Here is a 21229-nt window from a genome sequence, read left to right on the forward strand (position 1 = left end):
AGAATAACCCGTAAGACACAATACATGAAAATGCCTATTCTCCGGAATGATAAAAAATGTACATATAACAACCGTAAATAGAAAGGCCTAGATTCATTTTCAACTAAGGGTGCTGAGATAAACTATATAACTCACTGACATACCCCACCGATTAGTGGGAGCTATTCTCACTACAAAGATAGATACCCATGGGTATTCTGCTTAGAGGAACAAGGAAGGTGGGGGAAAAGTAAGAAACGGGGAGTAAAGGAAGGGGGAAGAAAAGGGAAGAGTAGGGATAGGAATAGTAGGTCCTCAGACCAAGGTCTGGTGGTCATCTCCAATCTACATTTATGTAACACTCATTAAGATCAAGTAGGCTTGTACCAATCTTTCCATATTCGCCATTTATTCAACATCTTCATTCTATTACCATGTCTGCTAGCAATCAATGTTTCATATACACAGTGAATTTGGGTGATAGCTAAAACCTCAGATATTTTGGGGGCGTAGTTGGATTTCCAGTGTTTCGCTATCAGCGAACGCGCCACCAATAAGATGTGTGTTACCACCACTCTAGACTCAGGAGGAAAAATGTCTATTCCTATGTTCAATATAGCAAGAGCGGGGTTAGGTCTAGTTAGGATCCCCGACACACCGGACAATACACGGAACAGGGAGTTCCAGAAGCTAGTCAGGCTCCTGCAACTCCAGAACACATGGTACAGATTTCCAATGTCTCCGCACATTCTCCAGCATAGCGGGGACCCCCCACAGACAAATTTGGATATTTTGTATGGGGTGAGGTACCATCTAAGGGCGATTTTTTGTGATAGTTCCCAATGATTGACGGATTTGGAGGAAGCATATACAGCCCGAAAGGCTGCTTTCCATTGTTGAGGTGTGAAGGAGGTATTCATATCCCTTTCCCATAATTCGTAGGGGCGAGACTTAGCAAACTCCAATTTGTTTTGGTAGATGTTATAAAAGAGGGAAATCCCACCCCGAGTTAGGAAGTTGGAGTTGTAGTACTCCCAAGCAACTGTAGGCAAACGCACTTGATGCGTCTTTGCTGCTCTCAAGCAATGTAATATACGGTAGTAGGTAAACCTATCCGTGGGTGAAAGTCCATATCGTTCCTGTAGTATGTCGAAGGGAATGGGCCTGTCCTCAGTGTATAAGTCAGCGATATATTTGATTCCCTTGTCATGCCATGTACCCGTAGGAAGGTCGGGGACTATATAGGAGAGAACTTTTAAGGGTATAGGGAGCTCCTTGGTCTCCTGCACCGCTGACGCTAAATTGGTGAGAGTCCTCCAGGCCAACAAAGAGGCCTGGATGGTGGGGGGAAATATGCGCACAGAGTACGGCTTCAGAGAATCTACTAAGAGCAGGATTGTCAAGTCATCTGTCGGGCACAGGGCTCTTTCCAGCTCGACCCAAGGGGTCACCCATGAGGGCTTGAGCCAATGTTTGACTTGAGTAAGTAATGAGGCCCTGTAGTAGTCTCGAATGTCCACTAGCCCCATACCACCCGCTCTCCTATGTTTCACCAGTAGTGATTTAGCACATCTAGGTTTCTTACCTCTCCATAGGAACTGTCTGAGTATCGCATTAAAGGGTCCAAAATGAACCTCTCCTAGAGGGATTGGGAGGGTGCGGAACATGTACAGAACCTGCGGTAATATAATCATTTTGAAGGTGGCTAACCTTCCCGTCCAAGTCAATTCGGTTTTGTTCAGTTGGACAATGTCAGTTTTGAGTTTTGACAGTAAGGGGGAAAAGTTGGAAGGGGCCAGTTGTTTCAGGTCTTTAGTAACTTTGACGCCCAGATAGGTAATGTGTTCTGGGCTCCAACTATAGGGAAACTCCTTTTTCAGAACGGCCTCTAAGGGGGGGGCACTCCCAGTCCTAAAATTAAGGATTTAGTCGAATTAACTTTATAGAAGGAGATGTTCCCAAATTCCTCCAGGGTCTGGGTGGCTCGTCTAAGAGAGATGTCCGGGGAAGTTAAAAATAGGATAATGTCATCCGCGAATAAATTCAACACATGCTCCCTTTCTCCCACCTTAAAGCCAGTGATGGAGGGGTCAGATCGCACCCTCTCCGCCAGTGGCTCGATCAGAAGATTAAAAATGGAGGGGGATAAGGGGCATCCCTGTCTCGTACCGTTTGTTATAGCAAAAACAGAGGACAGCATGTTGGATGTATAGACCTGTGCGCAAGGTGAGGAGTACAAAGCTAACACAGCCGACAGAATTGGGCCTGAGAAGCCAAACTCCATCAACACCTGTCTCATGTAGCCCCAGTGGATCCTGTCGAACGCCTTCTCTGCATCCAAAGATAGGAGCAGAGAAGGCGTCCGACAGGCCTTTGCATGTTGGACTATGTTGATGACCCTTCTAGTGGCATCCGATGCCTGTCTACCGGTAGTAAAGCCCGATTGATCGGGGTTAATAATAGAAGGGAGTATCGGGAGCAGTCTAAGTGCTAATATCTTCGCATATACCTTGACATCGGTATTAAGTAGAGATATCGGCCTAAAATTCGCCGGGGTGGTAGGGTCCTTACCAGGCTTCGGAATCGTTACAACAAATGCCTTAAGCATCTCTTTAGGGAAAGAGGTCGAGGACACTGCGGCTGCATATACCTGTTGCAGCGTTGGGGACAACTGCTCACCGAAGGCCTTATAATAGTCATTAGATAGCCCATCCGGGCCAGGGGATTTTCCCAGCGGAAGAGTGCCTATGACTTTTTCGATCTCAGACTTAGTGACCGGGGAGTTGAGGGAATCTAGCTGGTCCTTCGTAAGTTTCGGCAGCCTAATCTTAGCTAAGAATGCTTGTATGGCATCGTCAGTGGGCTGAACGGTGTGGGGATCTTTGCTCAGATTATAAAGTGTTGCGTAGTATTCGGCAAAAGATTCTGCTATCTCCTGCGGGTTAACAATTTTCCCTTTACCTTGAGGCCCTAATAAATATGGTATTCTAGATTTAGTTCTCATTCCTCTAAGCCTCTGTGCCAAGAATTTGCCCGCTCTATTTCCGGAGGAGTAGAAGGACATACGCAATGAGCGTACGTATTTTTCATTTTGTTCAGTCAGCATAAGTCTGAGATCAGAACGAGCCCTAGATAACTGTTGAGCTAAATTTGGATCAGTATTAGATTTATTAAGGGATTCAAGAGTTCTTATAGTGGTGAGCAGTTGATCTACCCTATGTGTCCTCCGCCTCTTCTCTCCTGCACAAATCTTAATCATTATTCCTCTAATATATGCCTTATGGGCACACCATAACACCATCGGGTCATCCACCGAACCAGCATTACAAGCAAAATAGTCCTTCAGATGCGCTCTGATGCTGGTAGCATGTTCTGGCATTTGAAATATGCGGGAATTGGCTCTCCAAATGTAAGCTGGACCAGGAGCGTGACCCTCCATCACCACCATAGATACTGGGGCGTGGTCAGACCACGTAATGTCATGGATGGAGGATTTAGAGATTGACTGCAGCAACTGTTTGTCAACAAGCATTAGGTCAATGCGGGAATACGAGTTGTGCCTGGGTGAGAAACATGTGTAGTCCCGCTCGTCGCTGTGCTGACATCTCTAAACATCATATACATCAGCGGCATGTAAGAGAGGCTGAAGTTTAGGAGGAGACCTTTTGGCAACCGTAGTAGAGTCCAAAGTAGGGTCAGGGGTGACATTATGATCTCCACAAATAATCAGGGACCCCCATCGAAGATCCTCAATTTTTCTATACAATCTTTGCAGGAACCGAATTTGGTGGGTGTTAGGGGCATATAAATTGACCAGGGTATACTGCTTACTGTTGAGCTCTCCTTGTACGATTAAGAATCTACCTGCAGGGTCCGTGTGGATCTCTTTTAACACAAAGGAGACCGAGTCTCTAAAAGCAATAAGGACCCCCCTGTGTTTTTTCGGTGCGCAGGACATAAAGATAGTTGGGAAGTTTTTGTGTTGGAATTTTGGTATATTACCAGCTTCAAAGTGTGTTTCCTGTATAAGAAGTACATCTGCCTTGAGTTTGATGGCCTCTTTCCATGCTGTGGAGCGCTTTGCCGGATGATTTAGCCCGTTTGCGTTAAATGAAACAACATTAAAAGACATATCTATCAGTTATTGGAGGGTACTCACGAAACCCGGAGAATATGGTACCAGTAGCGGGAGTCCATAATTTCTGTACATTGTTCTCGAAAGACGAAGAAGCCGACCAGACCATGGGGGATGCACATAGGAAGGGGAGAAAAATAGGGGGAGAGTCATGTCCAAAAAAAAGGAAACAAAACAGTATTAAAAAAACAAGATTCAAGAACCAGAGGTCGGAAATACCGTCCATTATAACGAGGGGGGGAAGAAACGCACTAATGCTCCATAGTGCTACAAGGCCCCTATATGTATCCACATACTACTCAGCTCAGGGAGGGAGCACGTTAAGACTTACTTTTCCTAGAGTTTTTCTTCTTCTTGTGCGACACTGTGTGCCAGCCTTCAGGAGAGTGTGCCATTTTTGTTAATGAGGGTTCATCCGCTGCTGTCGCAGGTAGTATGGCCAGGGATCGTAACAGGGCCAATCCCTCTTCAATGTTGGTCACCACGGTGGTGTTGTCCTCGTGTGTAACCGTCAGTTTCACCGGGTAGCCCCATCTATACGGGATGTTGTGGTTTCTCAGAGCTTTGGTCACCGACACCAACGACTTCCGTTTTTGCATTGTATACTGCGAAAGGTCCGCAAACAGTTGAATGTGAGTAAATTTTTCAGGAGGAATTTGCTGTTTGCGGAACGCCATCATTAGCTTCTCTTTGGTTTGGAAGAAATGCACTCTCATTAACACATCTCTAGGGATATTATCTGGCAAATGAGATGGTTTGGGTAATCTGTGGATGCGGTCCACCTGCATCTCCGCTTCATCTGTAGAGGGAAGGAATGCGCTCAGAAGTTCCTTGGCATATTGCTGTAAATGCGCAGGAAGGACGGATTCGGGGACTCCCCTTATCTTAATATTATTCCTTCTCGACCTATCTTCATGGTCTGCGATTTTGCTTTTAAGCCATGCGATTTCATCCGCTTGCTCCTGAAATGCATCAATCAGAGTATTATGGGAAGTAGCGAAGTCCCCCATTTTGGACTCAATATGTTCCACTCTGCCACTCATCTCTCCAACTTCTTTTTTAAAGGAGCTAACACACTTCAGCATGTCAGCATGCATGGATGTGCGGAGGGAGAGCAGCATCTCCTTCAGCATAGTGTCTGAGACAGGTTTGCCAGCAGTAGGGAAAGCGTTAAAGGGGTCTGTTAACTCTCTTGTGTCTTCCAGGGAGTCCTGGTCTGTGCTCACCTGTCTGCAGTCTTCTTCCAGCCTTGGTTTGGATTTTACTGGGCTGCAGGAGTTCGGGGTGGATGCCGCTGGAGACCTTCCGCGTTGCGCTCTGTCCATATCAGGGCTCGAATCATCCGACCGGGAACTGCATGAGGGAGGTGGAGGTGAATCAGCTCCGCCGGCGCCATCTTGCTTTAGGCCGCGCTCCGCCGGCCTGAAGAAATCGACCAATTTCTTTGGTTTGGCCGCCTCTTTCCTCCTGCGGGACATAGCTCCGGGGTCCACAGATGTTCCGGTTACCGGGTATGTATGTGGATTGACAATTCGTCGCTTCGGTGTTGAGAAGGGACCGTCGCTAGAGCGAAGCACACCGTTCAGGCGTCCATTCACTAGCGCGCGGTAGCCACGCCCAGTTTTTCTTCTTCTTGTGCGACACTGTGTGCCAGCCTTCAGGAGAGTGTGCCATTTTTGTTAATGAGGGTTCATTCGCTGCTGTCGCAGGTAGTATGGCCAGGGATCGTAACAGGGCCAATCCCTCTTCAATGTTGGTCACCACGGTGGTGTTGTCCTCGTGTGTAACCGTCAGTTTCACCGGGTAGCCCCATCTATACGGGATGTTGTGGTTTCTCAGAGCTTTGGTCACCGACACCAACGACTTCCGTTTTTGCATTGTATACTGCGAAAGGTCCGCAAACAGTTGAATGTGAGTAAATTTTTCAGGAGGAATTTGCTGTTTGCGGAACGCCATCATTAGCTTCTCTTTGGTTTGGAAGAAATGCACTCTCATTAACACATCTCTAGGGATATTATCTGGTAAATGAGATGGTTTGGGTAATCTGTGGATGCGGTCCACCTGCATCTCCGCTTCATCTGTAGAGGGAAGGAATGCGCTCAGAAGTTCCTTGGCATATTGCTGTAAATGCGCAGGAAGGACGGATTCGGGGACTCCCCTTATCTTAATATTATTCCTTCTCGACCTATCTTCAAGGTCTGCGATTTTGCTTTTAAGCCATGCGATTTCATCCGCTTGCTCCTGAAATGCATCAATCAGAGTATTATGGGAAGTAGCGAAGTCCCCCATTTTGGACTCAATATGTTCCACTCTGCCACTCATCTCTCCAACTTCTTTTTTAAAGGAGCTAACACACTTCAGCATGTCAGCATGCATGGATGTGCGGAGGGAGAGCAGCATCTCCTTCAGCATAGTGTCTGAGACAGGTTTGCCAGCAGTAGGGAAAGCGTTAAAGGGGTCTGTTAACTCTCTTGTGTCTTCCAGGGAGTCCTGGTCTGTGCTCACCTGTCTGCAGTCTTCTTCCAGCCTTGGTTTGGATTTTACTGGGCTGCAGGAGTTCGGGGTGGATGCCGCTGGAGACCTTCCGCGTTGCGCTCTGTCCATATCAGGGCTCGAATCATCCGACCGGGAACTGCATGAGGGAGGTGGAGGCGAATCAGCTCCGCCGGCGCCATCTTGCTTTAGGCCGCGCTCCGCCGGCCTGAAGAAATCGACCAATTTCTTTGGTTTGGCCGCCTCTTTCCTCCTGCGGGACATAGCTCCGGGGTCCACAGATGTTCCGGTTACCGGGTATGTATGTGGATTGACAATTCAACGCTTCGGTGTTGAGAAGGGACCATCGCTAGAGCGGAGCACACCGTTCAGGCGTCCATTCACTAGCGCGCGGTAGCCACGCCCCGCTCTGCATTCATTGTTTGTATGTGACATGTATGTAACATGTATGTCATGTGTGTCATATGTATGTAACGTGTGTAACATGTATTTCATAAGTGTATGACATGTATGTAACATGCATTCAACATGTATGTCATATGTATGTATAATCTGTGTAATATGTGTGTAACACGTATGTAATATGTGTGATATGTATGCCATATGTGTATTGTGTGTCATATGTGTAACATGTATGTACCATGTGTGTACCATGCATGTCATATGCATGCCATATGTGTGTAACATGTATGTAAGATATGTGCAACATGCATGTCATATGTGTGTCATATTAATGTAACATGTGTGTGACATGCATGGCATATGTGTGTAGCATGTATGTGATGTGTATGACATGTATGTTATATGTGTGTAATATGTGTAACATGCATGTGACATGTGTGTAAAATTGTGTCTAAATGGTATGTAACATGAGTGTGACATGTATGTAACATGCATGCAACATGTATATCATATGTATGTAACATTTGTGTAATATGTGTGAACTATGTGTGTAATATGTAAGTAGCACGTGTGTCACATGTGTGTAACATGTATGTCATATGTGTGTAGTGTGTGTAGCATGTATGTAATATGTGCACAACATGCATATTATATGTATGTATCATGTATCAAACAAAACATGCAATGATTGCAGCTTTTCTAATGCTGCTAAAGCAGAGAGGTAAGTGTTTTTTGAGATTCCAGTGAGTTGGGAAAGGAACTGCAGTAAATTGCAGGAGCAAGATCAGAGAAGCTTGAGCCCTAGAGGGTAGGGATTTTGTTAAAAGGAGTTTGGCAGCAGTGGGATTCGAACCCACGCCCCCAAAGAGACTGGAGCCTTAATCCAGCGCCTTAGACCGCTCGGCCATGCTACCCATAAAAATGAACACGTTATCGACTAAAATGGGGTGGGACATTCCATGCTCTGCATTCATTGCTTGAGCTGGAGGCTTCAGAACTCTAAACTACAAGTATTCACCACTTTATCCATTATAAAAGGTAGTTGAAGTTTCACGGAGATGGCCAAGATGCCACCTTATGTGTTTCAGTCCTCTTTCTGAGGCAGCAGGTGGTGGTCACTTTACACTTGAGAGTGGACTTTGGGTGCAGCATTCTGTGGCAAGTTCACTTGGCACTCTGCTGAAAAGTGTGCCAGCTTTTCATTAGTACTGCTTGTTTTTTGGTGTCCACACTTAAAGTGTTAATGTGGAATCTAGCTTACAGGAGAGGTAATCACGTTCAGTTGGACTTGTTTTGTAACGTTGACAAGATTTCACTAATCATCTCATCAGAAGTGTGCCCTTTTGGAAGACTTCTCAACCAAAGCATGCAATTTCCTAATGCTGCTGTTCTGAGATTCCAGTGTGTTGAGCAAGGAATGCCAGCAAAGTGCAGCAGAAACTTCAGAGACGCTTGAGCACTCAAGGATAGGCATTTGTTAAAAGAGCTTGGCAGCAGTGGGATTTGAACCCACGCCTCCAAAGAGACTGGAGCCTAAATCCAGCGCCTTAGACCGCTCGGCCATGCTACCTGTGAAAGTGCTCTTGCTAAGGACTAAAAAGAGGCACGACAGTCTACATTCCATGCTCTGCATTCATTGTTTGTATGTGACATGTACGTAACATGTATGTCATGTGTGTCATATGTATGTAACGTGTGTAACATGTATTTCATAAGTGTATGACATGTATGTAACATGTATTCAACATGTATGTCATATGTATGTATAATCTGTGTAATATGTGTGTAACACGTATATAATATGTGTGATATGTATGCCATATGTGTATTGTGTGTCATATGTGTAACATGTATGTAACATGTGTGTACCATGCATGTCATATGCATGCCATATGTGTGTAACATGTATGTAAGATATGTGCAACATGCATGTCATATGTGTGTCATATTAATGTAACATGTGTGTGACATGCATGTCATATGTGTGTAGCATGTATGTGATGTGTATGACATGTATGTTATATGTGTGTAATATGTGTAACATGCATGTGACATGTGTGTAAAATTGTGTCTAAATGGTGTGTAACATGAGTGTGACATGTATGTAACATGCATGCAACATGTATATCATATGTATGTAACATTTGTGTAATATGTGTGAACTATGTGTGTAATATGTAAGTAGCACGTGTGTCACATGTGTGTAACATGTATGTCATATGTGTGTAGTGTGTGTAGCATGTATGTAATATGTGCACAACATGCATATTATATGTATGTATCATGTATCAAACAAAACATGCAATGATTGCAGCTTTTCTAATGCTGCTAAAGCAGAGAGGTAAGTGTTTTTTGAGATTCCAGTGAGTTGGGAAAGGAACTGCAGTAAATTGCAGGAGCAAGATCAGAGAAGCTTGAGCCCTAGAGGGTAGGGATTTTGTTAAAAGGAGTTTGGCAGCAGTGGGATTCGAACCCACGCCCCCAAAGAGACTGGAGCCTTAATCCAGCACCTTAGACCGCTCGGCCATGCTACCCGTAAAAATGAACACGTTATCGACTAAAATCGGGTGGGACATTCCATGCTCTGCATTCATTGCTTGAGCTGGAGGCCTCAGAACTCTAAACTACAAGTATTCACCACTTTATCCATTATAAAAGGTAGTTGAAGTTTCACGGAGATGGCCAAGATGCCACCTTATGTGTTTCAGTCCTCTTTCTGAGGCAGCAGGTGGTGGTCACTTTACACTTGAGAGTGGACTTTGGGTGCAGCATTCTGTGGCAAGTTCACTTGGCACTCTGCTGAAAAGTGTGCCAGCTTTTCATTAGTACTGCTTGTTTTTTGGTGTCCACACTTAAAGTGTTAATGTGGAATCTAGCTTACAGGAGAGGTAATCACGTTCAGTTGGACTTGTTTTGTAACGTTGACAAGATTTCACTAGTCATCTCATCAGAAGTGTGCCCTTTTGGAAGACTTCTCAACCAAAGCATGCAATTTCCTAATGCTGCTGTTCTGAGATTCCAGTGTGTTGAGCAAGGAATGCCAGCAAAGTGCAGCAGAAACTTCAGAGACGCTTGAGCAATCAAGGATAGGCATTTGTTAAAAGAACTTGGCAGCAGTGGGATTTGAACCCACGCCTCCAAAGAGACTGGAGCCTAAATCCAGCGCCTTAGACCGCTCGGCCATGCTACCTGTGAAAGTGCTCTTGCTAAGGACTAAAAAGAGGCATGACAGTCTACATTCCATGCTCTGCATTCATTGTTTGTATGTGACATGTACGTAACATGTATGTCATGTGTGTCATATGTATGTAACGTGTGTAACATGTATTTCATAAGTGTATGACATGTATGTAACATGTATTCAACATGTATGTCATATGTATGTATAATCTGTGTAATATGTGTGTAACACGTATGTAATATGTGTGATATGTATGCCATATGTGTATTGTGTGTCATATGTGTAACATGTATGTAACATGTGTGTACCATGCATGTCATATGCATGCCATATGTGTGTAACATGTATGTAAGATATGTGCAACATGCATGTCATATGTGTGTCATATTAATGTAACATGTGTGTGACATGCATGTCATATGTGTGTAGCATGTATGTGATGTGTATGACATGTATGTTATATGTGTGTAATATGTGTAACATGCATGTGACATGTGTGTAAAATTGTGTCTAAATGGTGTGTAACATGAGTGTGACATGTATGTAACATGCATGCAACATGTATATCATATGTATGTAACATTTGTGTAATATGTGTGAACTATGTGTGTAATATGTAAGTAGCACGTGTGTCACATGTGTGTAACATGTATATCATATGTGTGTAGTGTGTGTAGCATGTATGTAATATGTGCACAACATGCATATTATATGTATGTATCATGTATCAAACAAAACATGCAATGATTGCAGCTTTTCTAATGCTGCTAAAGCAGAGAGGTAAGTGTTTTTTGAGATTCCAGTGAGTTGGGAAAGGAACTGCAGTAAATTGCAGGAGCAAGATCAGAGAAGCTTGAGCCCTAGAGGGTAGGGATTTGTTAAAAGGTGTTTGGCAGCAGTGGGATTCGAACCCACGCCCCCAAAGAGACTGGAGCCTTAATCCAGCGCCTTAGACCGCTCGGTCATGCTACCCATAAAAATGAACACGTTATCGACTAAAATCGGGTGGGACATTCCATGCTCTGCATTCATTGCTTGAGCTGGAGGCCTCAGAACTCTAAACTACAAGTATTCACCACTTTATCCATTATAAAAGGTAGTTGAAGTTTCACGGAGATGGCCAAGATGCCACCTTATGTGTTTCAGTCCTCTTTCTGAGGCAGCAGGTGGTGGTCACTTTACACTTGAGAGTGGACTTTGGGTGCAGCATTCTGTGGCAAGTTCACTTGGCACTCTGCTGAAAAGTGTGCCAGCTTTTCATTAGTACTGCTTGTTTTTTGGTGTCCACACTTAAAGTGTTAATGTGGAATCTAGCTTACAGGAGAGGTAATCACGTTCAGTTGGACTTGTTTTGTAACGTTGACAAGATTTCACTAGTCATCTCACAAAGAAGTGTGCCCTTTTGGAAGACTTCTCAACCAAAGCATGCAATTTCCTAATGCTGCTGTTCTGAGATTCCAGTGTGTTGAGCAAGGAATGCCAGCAAAGTGCAGCAGAAACTTCAGAGACGCTTGAGCAATCAAGGATAGGCATTTGTTAAAAGAGCTTGGCAGCAGTGGGATTTGAACCCACGCCTCCAAAGAGACTGGAGCCTAAATCCAGCACCTTAGACCGCTCGGCCATGCTACCTGTGAAAGTGCTCTTGCTAAGGACTAAAAAGAGGCACGACAGTCTACATTCCATGCTCTGCATTCATTGTTTGTATGTGACATGTACGTAACATGTATGTCATGTGTGTCATATGTATGTAACGTGTGTAACATGTATTTCATAAGTGTATGACATGTATGTAACATGTATTCAACATGTATGTCATATGTATGTATAATCTGTGTAATATGTGTGTAACACGTATGTAATATGTGTGATATGTATGCCATATGTGTATTGCGTGTCATATGTGTAACATGTATGTAACATGTGTGTACCATGCATGTCATATGCATGCCATATGTGTGTAACATGTATGTAAGATATGTGCAACATGCATGTCATATGTGTGTCATATTAATGTAACATGTGTGTGACATGCATGTCATATGTGTGTAGCATGTATGTGATGTGTATGACATGTATGTTATATGTGTGTAATATGTGTAACATGCATGTGACATGTGTGTAAAATTGTGTCTAAATGGTGTGTAACATGAGTGTGACATGTATGTAACATGCATGCAACATGTATATCATATGTATGTAACATTTGTGTAATATGTGTGAACTATGTGTGTAATATGTAAGTAGCACGTGTGTCACATGTGTGTAACATGTATGTCATATGTGTGTAGTGTGTGTAGCATGTATGTAATATGTGCACAACATGCACATTATATGTATGTATCATGTATCAAACAAAACATGCAATGATTGCAGCTTTTCTAATGCTGCTAAAGCAGAGAGGTAAGTGTTTTTTGAGATTCCAGTAAGTTGGGAAAGGAACTGCAGTAAATTGCAGGAGCAAGATCAGAGAAGCTTGAGCCCTAGAGGGTAGGGATTTTGTTAAAAGGAGGTTGGCAGCAGTGGGATTCGAACCCACGCCCCCAAAGAGACTGGAGCCTTAATCCAGCGCCTTAGACCGCTCGGCCATGCTACCCATAAAAATGAACACGTTATCGACTAAAATCGGGTGGGACATTCCATGCTCTGCATTCATTGCTTGAGCTGGAGGCCTCAGAACTCTAAACTACAAGTATTCACCACTTTATCCATTATAAAAGGTAGTTGAAGTTTCACGGAGATGGCCAAGATGCCACCTTATGTGTTTCAGTCCTCTTTCTGAGGCAGCAGGTGGTGGTCACTTTACACTTGAGAGTGGACTTTGGGTGCAGCATTCTGTGACAAGTTCACTTGGCACTCTGCTGAAAAGTGTGCCAGCTTTTCATTAGTACTGCTTGTTTTTTGGTGTCCACACTTAAAGTGTTAATGTGGAATCTAGCTTACAGGAGAGGTAATCACGTTCAGTTGGACTTGTTTTGTAACGTTGACAAGATTTCACTAGTCATCTCATCAGAAGTGTGCCCTTTTGGAAGACTTCTCAACCAAAGCATGCAATTTCCTAATGCTGCTGTTCTGAGATTCCAGTGTGTTGAGCAAGGAATGCCAGCAAAGTGCAGCAGAAACTTCAGAGACGCTTGAGCAATCAAGGATAGGCATTTGTTAAAAGAGCTTGGCAGCAGTGGGATTTGAACCCACGCCTCCAAAGAGACTGGAGCCTAAATCCAGCGCCTTAGACCGCTCGGCCATGCTACCTGTGAAAGTGTTCTTGCTAAGGACTAAAAAGAGGCATGACAGTCTACATTCCATGCTCTACATTCATTGATTGTATGTGACATGTACATAACATGTATGTCATGTGTGTCATATGTATGTAACGTGTGTAACATGTATTTCATAAGTGTATGACATGTATGTCATATGTATGTATAATCTGTGTAATATGTGTGTAACACGTATGTAATATGTGTGATATGTATGCCATATGTGTATTGTGTGTCATATGTGTAACATGTATGTAACATGTGTGTACCATGCATGTCATATGCATGCCATATGTGTGTAACATGTATGTAAGATATGTGCAACATGCATGTCATATGTGTGTCATATTAATGTAACATGTGTGTGACATGCATGTCATATGTGTGTAGCATGTATGTGATGTGTATGACATGTATGTTATATGTGTGTAATATGTGTAACATGCATGTGACATGTGTGTAAAATTGTGTCTAAATGGTGTGTAACATGAGTGTGACATGTATGTAACATGCATGCAACATGTATATCATATGTATGTAACATTTGTGTAATATGTGTGAACTATGTGTGTAATATGTAAGTAGCACGTGTGTCACATGTGTGTAACATGTATGTCATATGTGTGTAGTGTGTGTAGCATGTATGTAATATGTGCACAACATGCACATTATATGTATGTATCATGTATCAAACAAAACATGCAATGATTGCAGCTTTTCTAATGCTGCTAAAGCAGAGAGGTAAGTGTTTTTTGAGATTCCAGTAAGTTGGGAAAGGAACTGCAGTAAATTGCAGGAGCAAGATCAGAGAAGCTTGAGCCCTAGAGGGTAGGGATTTTGTTAAAAGGAGTTTGGCAGCAGTGGGATTCGAACCCACGCCCCCAAAGAGACTGGAGCCTTAATCCAGCGCCTTAGACCGCTCGGCCATGCTACCCATAAAAATGAACACGTTATCGACTAAAATGGGGTGGGACATTCCATGCTCTGCATTCATTGCTTGAGCTGGAGGCCTCAGAACTCTAAACTACAAGTATTCACCACTTTATCCATTATAAAAGGTAGTTGAAGTTTCACGGAGATGGCCAAGATGCCACCTTATGTGTTTCAGTCCTCTTTCTGAGGCAGCAGGTGGTGGTCACTTTACACTTGAGAGTGGACTTTGGGTGCAGCATTCTTTGACAAGTTCACTTGGCACTCTGCTGAAAAGTGTGCCAGCTTTTCATTAGTACTGCTTGTTTTTTGGTGTCCACACTTAAAGTGTTAATGTGGAATCTAGCTTACAGGAGAGGTAATCACGTTCAGTTGGACTTGTTTTGTAACGTTGACAAGATTTCACTAGTCATCTCATCAGAAGTGTGCCCTTTTGGAAGACTTCTCAACCAAAGCATGCAATTTCCTAATGCTGCTGTTCTGAGATTCCAGTGTGTTGAGCAAGGAATGCCAGCAAAGTGCAGCAGAAACTTCAGAGACGCTTGAGCAATCAAGGATAGGCATTTGTTAAAAGAGCTTGGCAGCAGTGGGATTTGAACCCACACCTCCAAAGAGACTGGAGCCTAAATCCAGCGCCTTAGACCGCTCGGCCATGCTACCTGTGAAAGTGCTCTCGCTAAGGACTAAAAAGAGGCATGACAGTCTACATTCCATGCTCTGCATTCATTGATTGTATGTGACATGTACATAACATGTATGTCATGTGTGTCATATGTATGTAACGTGTGTAACATGTATTTCATAAGTGTATGACATGTATGTCATATGTATGTATAATCTGTGTAATATGTGTGTAACACGTATGTAATATGTGTGTAACACGTATGTAATATGTGTGACATGTATGCCATATGTGTATTGTGTGTCAAATGTGTAACATGTATGTAACATGTGTGTACCATGCATGTCATATGCATGCCATATGTGTGTAACATGTATGTAAGATATGTGCAACATGCATGTCATATGTGTGTCATATTAATGTAACATGTGTGTGACATGCATGGCATATGTGTGTAGCATGTATGTGATGTGTATGACATGTATGTTATATGTGTGTAATATGTGTAACATGCATGTGACATGTGTGTAAAATTGTGTCTAAATGGTGTGTAACATGAGTGTGACATGTATGTAACATGCATGCAACATGTATATCATATGTATGTAACATTTGTGTAATATGTGTGAACTATGTGTGTAATATGTAAGTAGCACGTGTGTCACATGTGTGTAACATGTATGTCATATGTGTGTAGTGTGTGTAGCATGTATGTAATATGTGCACAACATGCATATTATATGTATGTATCATGTATCAAACAAAACATGCAATGATTGCAGCTTTTCTAATGCTGCTAAAGCAGAGAGTTAAGTGTTTTTTGAGATTCCAGTGAGTTGGGAAAGGAACTGCAGTAAATTGCAGGAGCAAGATCAGAGAAGCTTGAGCCCTAGAGGGTAGGGATTTTGTTAAAAGGAGTTTGGCAGCAGTGGGATTCGAACCCACGCCCCCAAAGAGACTGGAGCCTTAATCCAGCGCCTTAGACCGCTCGGCCATGCTACCCATAAAAATGAACACATTATCGACTAAAATGGGGTGGGACATTCCATGCTCTGCATTCATTGCTTGAGCTGGAGGCTTCAGAACTCTAAACTACAAGTATTCACCACTTTATCCATTATAAAAGGTAGTTGAAGTTTCACGGAGATGGCCAAGATGCCACCTTATGTGTTTCAGTCCTCTTTCTGAGGCAGCAGGTGGTGGTCACTTTACACTTGAGAGTGGACTTTGGGTGCAGCATTCTGTGGCAAGTTCACTTGGCACTCTGCTGAAAAGTGTGCCAGCTTTTCATTAGTACTGCTTGTTTTTTGGTGTCCACACTTAAAGTGTTAATGTGGAATCTAGCTTACAGGAGAGGTAATCACGTTCAGTTGGACTTGTTTTGTAACGTTGACAAGATTTCACTAGTCATCTCATCAGAAGTGTGCCCTTTTGGAAGACTTCTCAACCAAAGCATGCAATTTCCTAATGCTGCTGTTCTGAGATTCCAGTGTGTTGAGCAAGGAATGCCAGCAAAGTGCAGCAGAAACTTCAGAGACGCTTGAGCAATCAAGGATAGGCATTTGTTAAAAGAGCTTGGCAGCAGCGGGATTTGAACCCACACCTCCAAAGAGACTGGAGCCTAAATCCAGCGCCTTAGACCGCTCGGCCATGCTACCTGTGAAAGTGCTCTTGCTAAGGACTAAAAAGAGGCATGACAGTCTACATTCCATGCTCTGCATTCATTGTTTGTATGTGACATGTACGTAACATGTATGTCATGTGTGTCATATGTATGTAACGTGTGTAACATGTATTTCATAAGTGTATGACATGTATGTCATATGTATGTATAATCTGTGTAATATGTGTGTAACACGTATGTAATATGTGTGATATGTATGCCATATGTGTATTGTGTGTCATATGTGTAACATGTATGTAACATGTGTGTACCATGCATGTCATATGCATGTCATATGCATGCCATATGTGTGTAACATGTATGTAAGATATGTGCAACATGCATGTCATATGTGTGTCATATTAATGTAACATGTGTGTGACATGCATGGCATATGTGTGTAGCATGTATGTGATGTGTATGACATGTATGTTATATGTGTGTAATATGTGTAACATGCATGTGACATGTGTGTAAAATTGTGTCGAAATGGTGTGTAACATGAGTGTGACATGTATGTAACATGCATGCAACATGTATATCATATGTATGTAACATTTGTGTAATATGTGTGAACTATGTGTGTAATATGTAAGTAGCACGTGTGTCACATGTGTGTAACATGTATGTCATATGTGTGTAGTGTGTGTAGCATGTATGTAATATGTGCACAACATGCATATTATATGTATGTATCATGTATCAAACAAAACATGCAATGATTGCAGCTTTTCTAATGCTGCTAAAGCAGAGAGGTAAGTGTTTTTTGAGATTCCAGTGAGTTGGGAAAGGAACTGCAGTCAATTGCAGGAGCAAGATCAGAGAAGCTTGAGCCCTAGAGGGTAGGGATTTTGTTAAAAGGAGTTTGGCAGCAGTGGGATTCGAACCCACGCCCCCAAAGAGACTGGAGCCTTAATCCAGCGCCTTAGACCGCTCGGCCATGCTACCCATAAAAATGAACACGTTATCGACTAAAATGGGGTGGGACATTCCATGCTCTGCATTCATTGCTTGAGCTGGAGGCTTCAGAACTCTAAACTACAAGTATTCACCACTTTATCCATTATAAAAGGTAGTTGAAGTTTCACGGAGATGGCCAAGATGCCACCTTATGTGTTTCAGTCCTCTTTCTGAGGCAGCAGGTGGTGGTCACTTTACACTTGAGAGTGGACTTTGGGTGCAGCATTCTGTGGCAAGTTCACTTGGCACTCTGCTGAAAAGTGTGCCAGCTTTTCATTAGTACTGCTTGTTTTTTGGTGTCCACACTTAAAGTGTTAATGTGGAATCTAGCTTACAGGAGAGGTAATCACGTTCAGTTGGGGGGCGTGGCCTGGACGGAGACCGAGATGGCTGCCTAACTTGGGAGTTCCCGCATTTCGGGGACGTTTTAGCTGCACATACGGGAGCCTACCACCCTTCCCTGCTATGCACAGATCCACCAGAAGCTCGTCCGTCTCCCGCACCCCTAAGGATCCCCAGACCCCACAAGGGAGGCACATTCCGGAGATCTTTCGGTCCCAGAAACACCAGGCCCGCGTGCTTCTGCAGGCCCAGTCCCCGGCCTCGCCTGACGAACTATCACCTGCTACCATGCCTGGAGCATCCCTATCTGCGGCCGGAGGGACTCATCCGCCGAGCCTCCTGGATCTGGAGAAGGTGGCACAGGACATTAAATGTACAGTGACAGCGGCGATTGCAGATCTTAAGGCCGACATCCTTGCGGTGGCTCACCGCATGGACAACGTGGAACAGACCACACAGACGCACGCTGCCGCCATTCGCCAGGTACAGTCTGCCTATGATTCCCAACTTGCCCAAGTTTTTGAGCTTCACAGGCATGTCGAGGACCTCGACAATCGGGGCCGCCGGCACAATATTCGGGTGCGAGGGATCCCCGAATCCGTCGAAACTGACGCCATCCAGCCAACACTATGCGCCATTTTCAACGACCTCATGGAGCGGCCGGCGGACTCCCCCATTGACATGGAAAGGGCGCACCGTGCCCTCCGTCCTCCACCCAGAGACTCTGAGCCCCCCAGAGACATAATTTGTTTCCTTGTGAATTTCCCCCTCAAGGAAGAAATACTCCGCAAGGCTCGTATGAGAGGCCGTATACTGTTTAATGGAACTGAGGTGAAGCTGTTCCAGGACCTTTCGCAAATTACCCTCCAGAACAGGAAGGCATTGCGACCATTACTGGAAGCCCTGCGCACCAGGAACATCCAATATCGTTGGAGATTCCCCTTTGGCCTATCCGCATCCTCCAGGGGGCGCTCGGCTCTCCTCCGTACACCTGAAGACCTGCCGGCTTTTTGTGCTCAACTTGATCTCCCCTTTGTTGAACTTCTGGACTGGTATTCCATCTTCTTCCCAGCTGAACCTTGGAGGCCGGTGACGCTCAATCCTTCACCGAAAGCGGTTCGTCAGCGATCCCGTCATCGTAGGCCTGGACCGATGTCGCCGAATGCCCGCCCGGTACGCCGCGACTCACGTCAGCGCAGCCCCTCTCCTCCGTTAATGAGAGGGGACGATTTGGTGGAATGAGGAACTCTGTTGCTGCCGAAGATCTGCCGTCCGTGAGTACCACACCAGCCTCTCCACCCCTCCTCCCCCGGGACCTGCCTTGCTTCTCCCTCTACCCCCCCTTCCGTTCTCACTGACGGCCCGGGTTGTTTGTTTTACCCACAAGATCCCTTCGTTCTCTGACCTGGTGCCTATCCTCGAAGTTGCCCTCCAGCCCCTCCGGACGACTCCACCCGCACGGACCACCGTTCTAGTTACTATGTGCCCGCTGCTTGCCACTACTGCCGACCCGTTCTGACCCTTCGTTTCGACCCTTCGGAAATCGGAAGGGGAGAATGGATTGACCTATAGCATAAAAGTCGCTGGGGACGGCGTTCCCTTCGTATAGTGCGCATATACCTGAATTGACTTCATCGTGCCTCCGCCTCCTCTCCACGCGCAGCTCCCGGCAATAGACTTAATGCACAATGTTCCTGCGATGGATTCGTTCGCTGTTCTCTGCCGCTCACTCCCCTTCCAAGAACCTGTGACACGAAGCCTCTCACGTCTCCCGAGGAACTGCAACATGCGCCTTCCTACCTACTAGCTACTGGCTGTCCCGCGATCTTTTCATTTGCACCCATCACCATACCTGGAAGCATGTGGACCTTTTTTTTTTTTGTTCTCTTTCTTCTTCCCGCATCCCCTTGAACTGGCTGGTGCACGGACTTCCTTCTCCTTGGCCGGCTTCCGGCTTTTCCTTTTTTGTGCTCAATTTGTACGGCGATCTAGGCTGTTTGAATGTTAGCTAAACTCTCTTTCATGTTTTGTTCGCAATTACTGCATGATATTATGTTCACAGTTTGTTCCTGCTGTTTCCATACGTGGTCCTCCCTTAGGATCCCCCCCTTTTTTTTTTTTTTGGTAGGCTCCCCACTACGCTCGGGCCCACCTTGCAATAGGTGGAGTTCCCCTCACCTCCACTTTCCCCCCCGGGACGCGGCCATCCTGCGATCCCCGCCAGTTTTACAGTCCCCACACAGCGGTCTCTTTGAAGACCAAGCTGACATACCGGAATCCCCCCTCCACCCCTTTAGGTGGGTAGCTGGTCTAACCCTACCTCTGGTTATCCCCCCTCCGGATCCCCACCCTTGTCTCCTTTTTCTCTCCTCCTCTCGCTTCTTTTCCGACTCTTCCTTCCCCTCTCTACCCTCCTTGTCTTCTCTTCTGTCCCTTCCCGGCCCTCTCTCTCGATCTCGCCTTTCTAAACCCCCTCCCTTCCCCTTCTCTTTCCTCCCCTTCTTGCCCTTTTTATCCGCTTTCTTTTTGGGGTGTAGCCCCCCCTCTATCCCTACCCCGTCTAGCTCCCTACTCCTACTGACCCCGGGTACGGGTCTTGCTTCCGTTTGCCTCTGATGATGCGGCCCTCTCCCCCGATTAGTAGCCCTCTACAGTTGAAATGTGTATCCCTTAACGTGAAGGGTCTAAACTTACCGGAAAAGAGGTCCCAGGTGCTCTCATCTTTAACCAAATTTAAGGCTCACTTTATTTTTTTGCAGGAGACGCATTTCCGCTCTGATGCCATTCCGAAACTGTCTAACCACGTATACCGGTCTGCCTTCCATGCCACCAATCCTGTTGCGAAATCAAAGGGCGTCTCTATCCTTATCTCCAAGCATGCCAATTTCCATTTGACTGACTCCCTGGTGGACCCTGAGGGCAGGTATGTCTTTCTCAAAGGTACTTATGCATCCACGCCAATCACGTTGGCCAATATCTATTGCCCCAACGAACACCAGGTCACCTTTTTCCGCAAAACTTGTGCCCTTCTGTCCTCCTTCCAGAACGGAATGCTCCTTCTGGCGGGGGATTTTAATGTACCCCTAAACCCTCTTCTAGATACGTCCACCGGAACCTCATCGTTGCCCTACAAGGCCTTACGCCAGATCAAAGCCCAACTGCAAGCCCTGTCCCTCCACGACGCGTGGCGCACCCTCTATCCCTCGACTAAAGACTACACTTACTTCTCGGCCCCCCACCAAAAATATTCCAGGATTGACTTTTT

General features: G+C 44.9%; 12 non-coding genes across 12 annotated transcripts; all 12 read right to left on the bottom strand.

Annotated features, from left to right (window-relative positions):
• Positions 1-7841: 7841 nt before the first annotated feature.
• TRNAL-AAG (transfer RNA leucine (anticodon AAG)) lies at positions 7842-7923 on the bottom strand. The gene has a single exon. It is a non-coding gene; the product is annotated as a tRNA-Leu (tRNA).
• Positions 7924-8497: 574 nt separating this feature from the next.
• TRNAL-UAG (transfer RNA leucine (anticodon UAG)) lies at positions 8498-8579 on the bottom strand. The gene has a single exon. It is a non-coding gene; the product is annotated as a tRNA-Leu (tRNA).
• An 882-nt stretch (positions 8580-9461) lies between these two features.
• Positions 9462-9543, bottom strand: TRNAL-AAG (transfer RNA leucine (anticodon AAG)). The gene has a single exon. It is a non-coding gene; the product is annotated as a tRNA-Leu (tRNA).
• A 574-nt stretch (positions 9544-10117) lies between these two features.
• Positions 10118-10199, bottom strand: TRNAL-UAG (transfer RNA leucine (anticodon UAG)). The gene has a single exon. It is a non-coding gene; the product is annotated as a tRNA-Leu (tRNA).
• Positions 10200-11737: 1538 nt separating this feature from the next.
• On the bottom strand, positions 11738-11819 carry TRNAL-UAG (transfer RNA leucine (anticodon UAG)). The gene has a single exon. It is a non-coding gene; the product is annotated as a tRNA-Leu (tRNA).
• Positions 11820-12701: 882 nt separating this feature from the next.
• On the bottom strand, positions 12702-12783 carry TRNAL-AAG (transfer RNA leucine (anticodon AAG)). The gene has a single exon. It is a non-coding gene; the product is annotated as a tRNA-Leu (tRNA).
• Positions 12784-13357: 574 nt separating this feature from the next.
• On the bottom strand, positions 13358-13439 carry TRNAL-UAG (transfer RNA leucine (anticodon UAG)). The gene has a single exon. It is a non-coding gene; the product is annotated as a tRNA-Leu (tRNA).
• Positions 13440-14299: 860 nt separating this feature from the next.
• TRNAL-AAG (transfer RNA leucine (anticodon AAG)) lies at positions 14300-14381 on the bottom strand. Its single transcript has one exon. It is a non-coding gene; the product is annotated as a tRNA-Leu (tRNA).
• Positions 14382-14955: 574 nt separating this feature from the next.
• TRNAL-UAG (transfer RNA leucine (anticodon UAG)) lies at positions 14956-15037 on the bottom strand. The gene has a single exon. It is a non-coding gene; the product is annotated as a tRNA-Leu (tRNA).
• An 882-nt stretch (positions 15038-15919) lies between these two features.
• TRNAL-AAG (transfer RNA leucine (anticodon AAG)) lies at positions 15920-16001 on the bottom strand. Its single transcript has one exon. It is a non-coding gene; the product is annotated as a tRNA-Leu (tRNA).
• A 574-nt stretch (positions 16002-16575) lies between these two features.
• Positions 16576-16657, bottom strand: TRNAL-UAG (transfer RNA leucine (anticodon UAG)). Its single transcript has one exon. It is a non-coding gene; the product is annotated as a tRNA-Leu (tRNA).
• Positions 16658-17528: 871 nt separating this feature from the next.
• On the bottom strand, positions 17529-17610 carry TRNAL-AAG (transfer RNA leucine (anticodon AAG)). The gene has a single exon. It is a non-coding gene; the product is annotated as a tRNA-Leu (tRNA).
• Between the last annotated feature and the right edge of the window lie 3619 nt (positions 17611-21229).

Source organism: Lithobates pipiens, unplaced genomic scaffold, assembly GCF_037356315.1.
Source record: "Lithobates pipiens isolate NorthernLeopardFrog02 unplaced genomic scaffold, aLitPip1_a1.2 Scaffold_28, whole genome shotgun sequence".
Classification (NCBI taxonomy): Eukaryota; Metazoa; Chordata; class Amphibia; order Anura; family Ranidae; genus Lithobates; species Lithobates pipiens.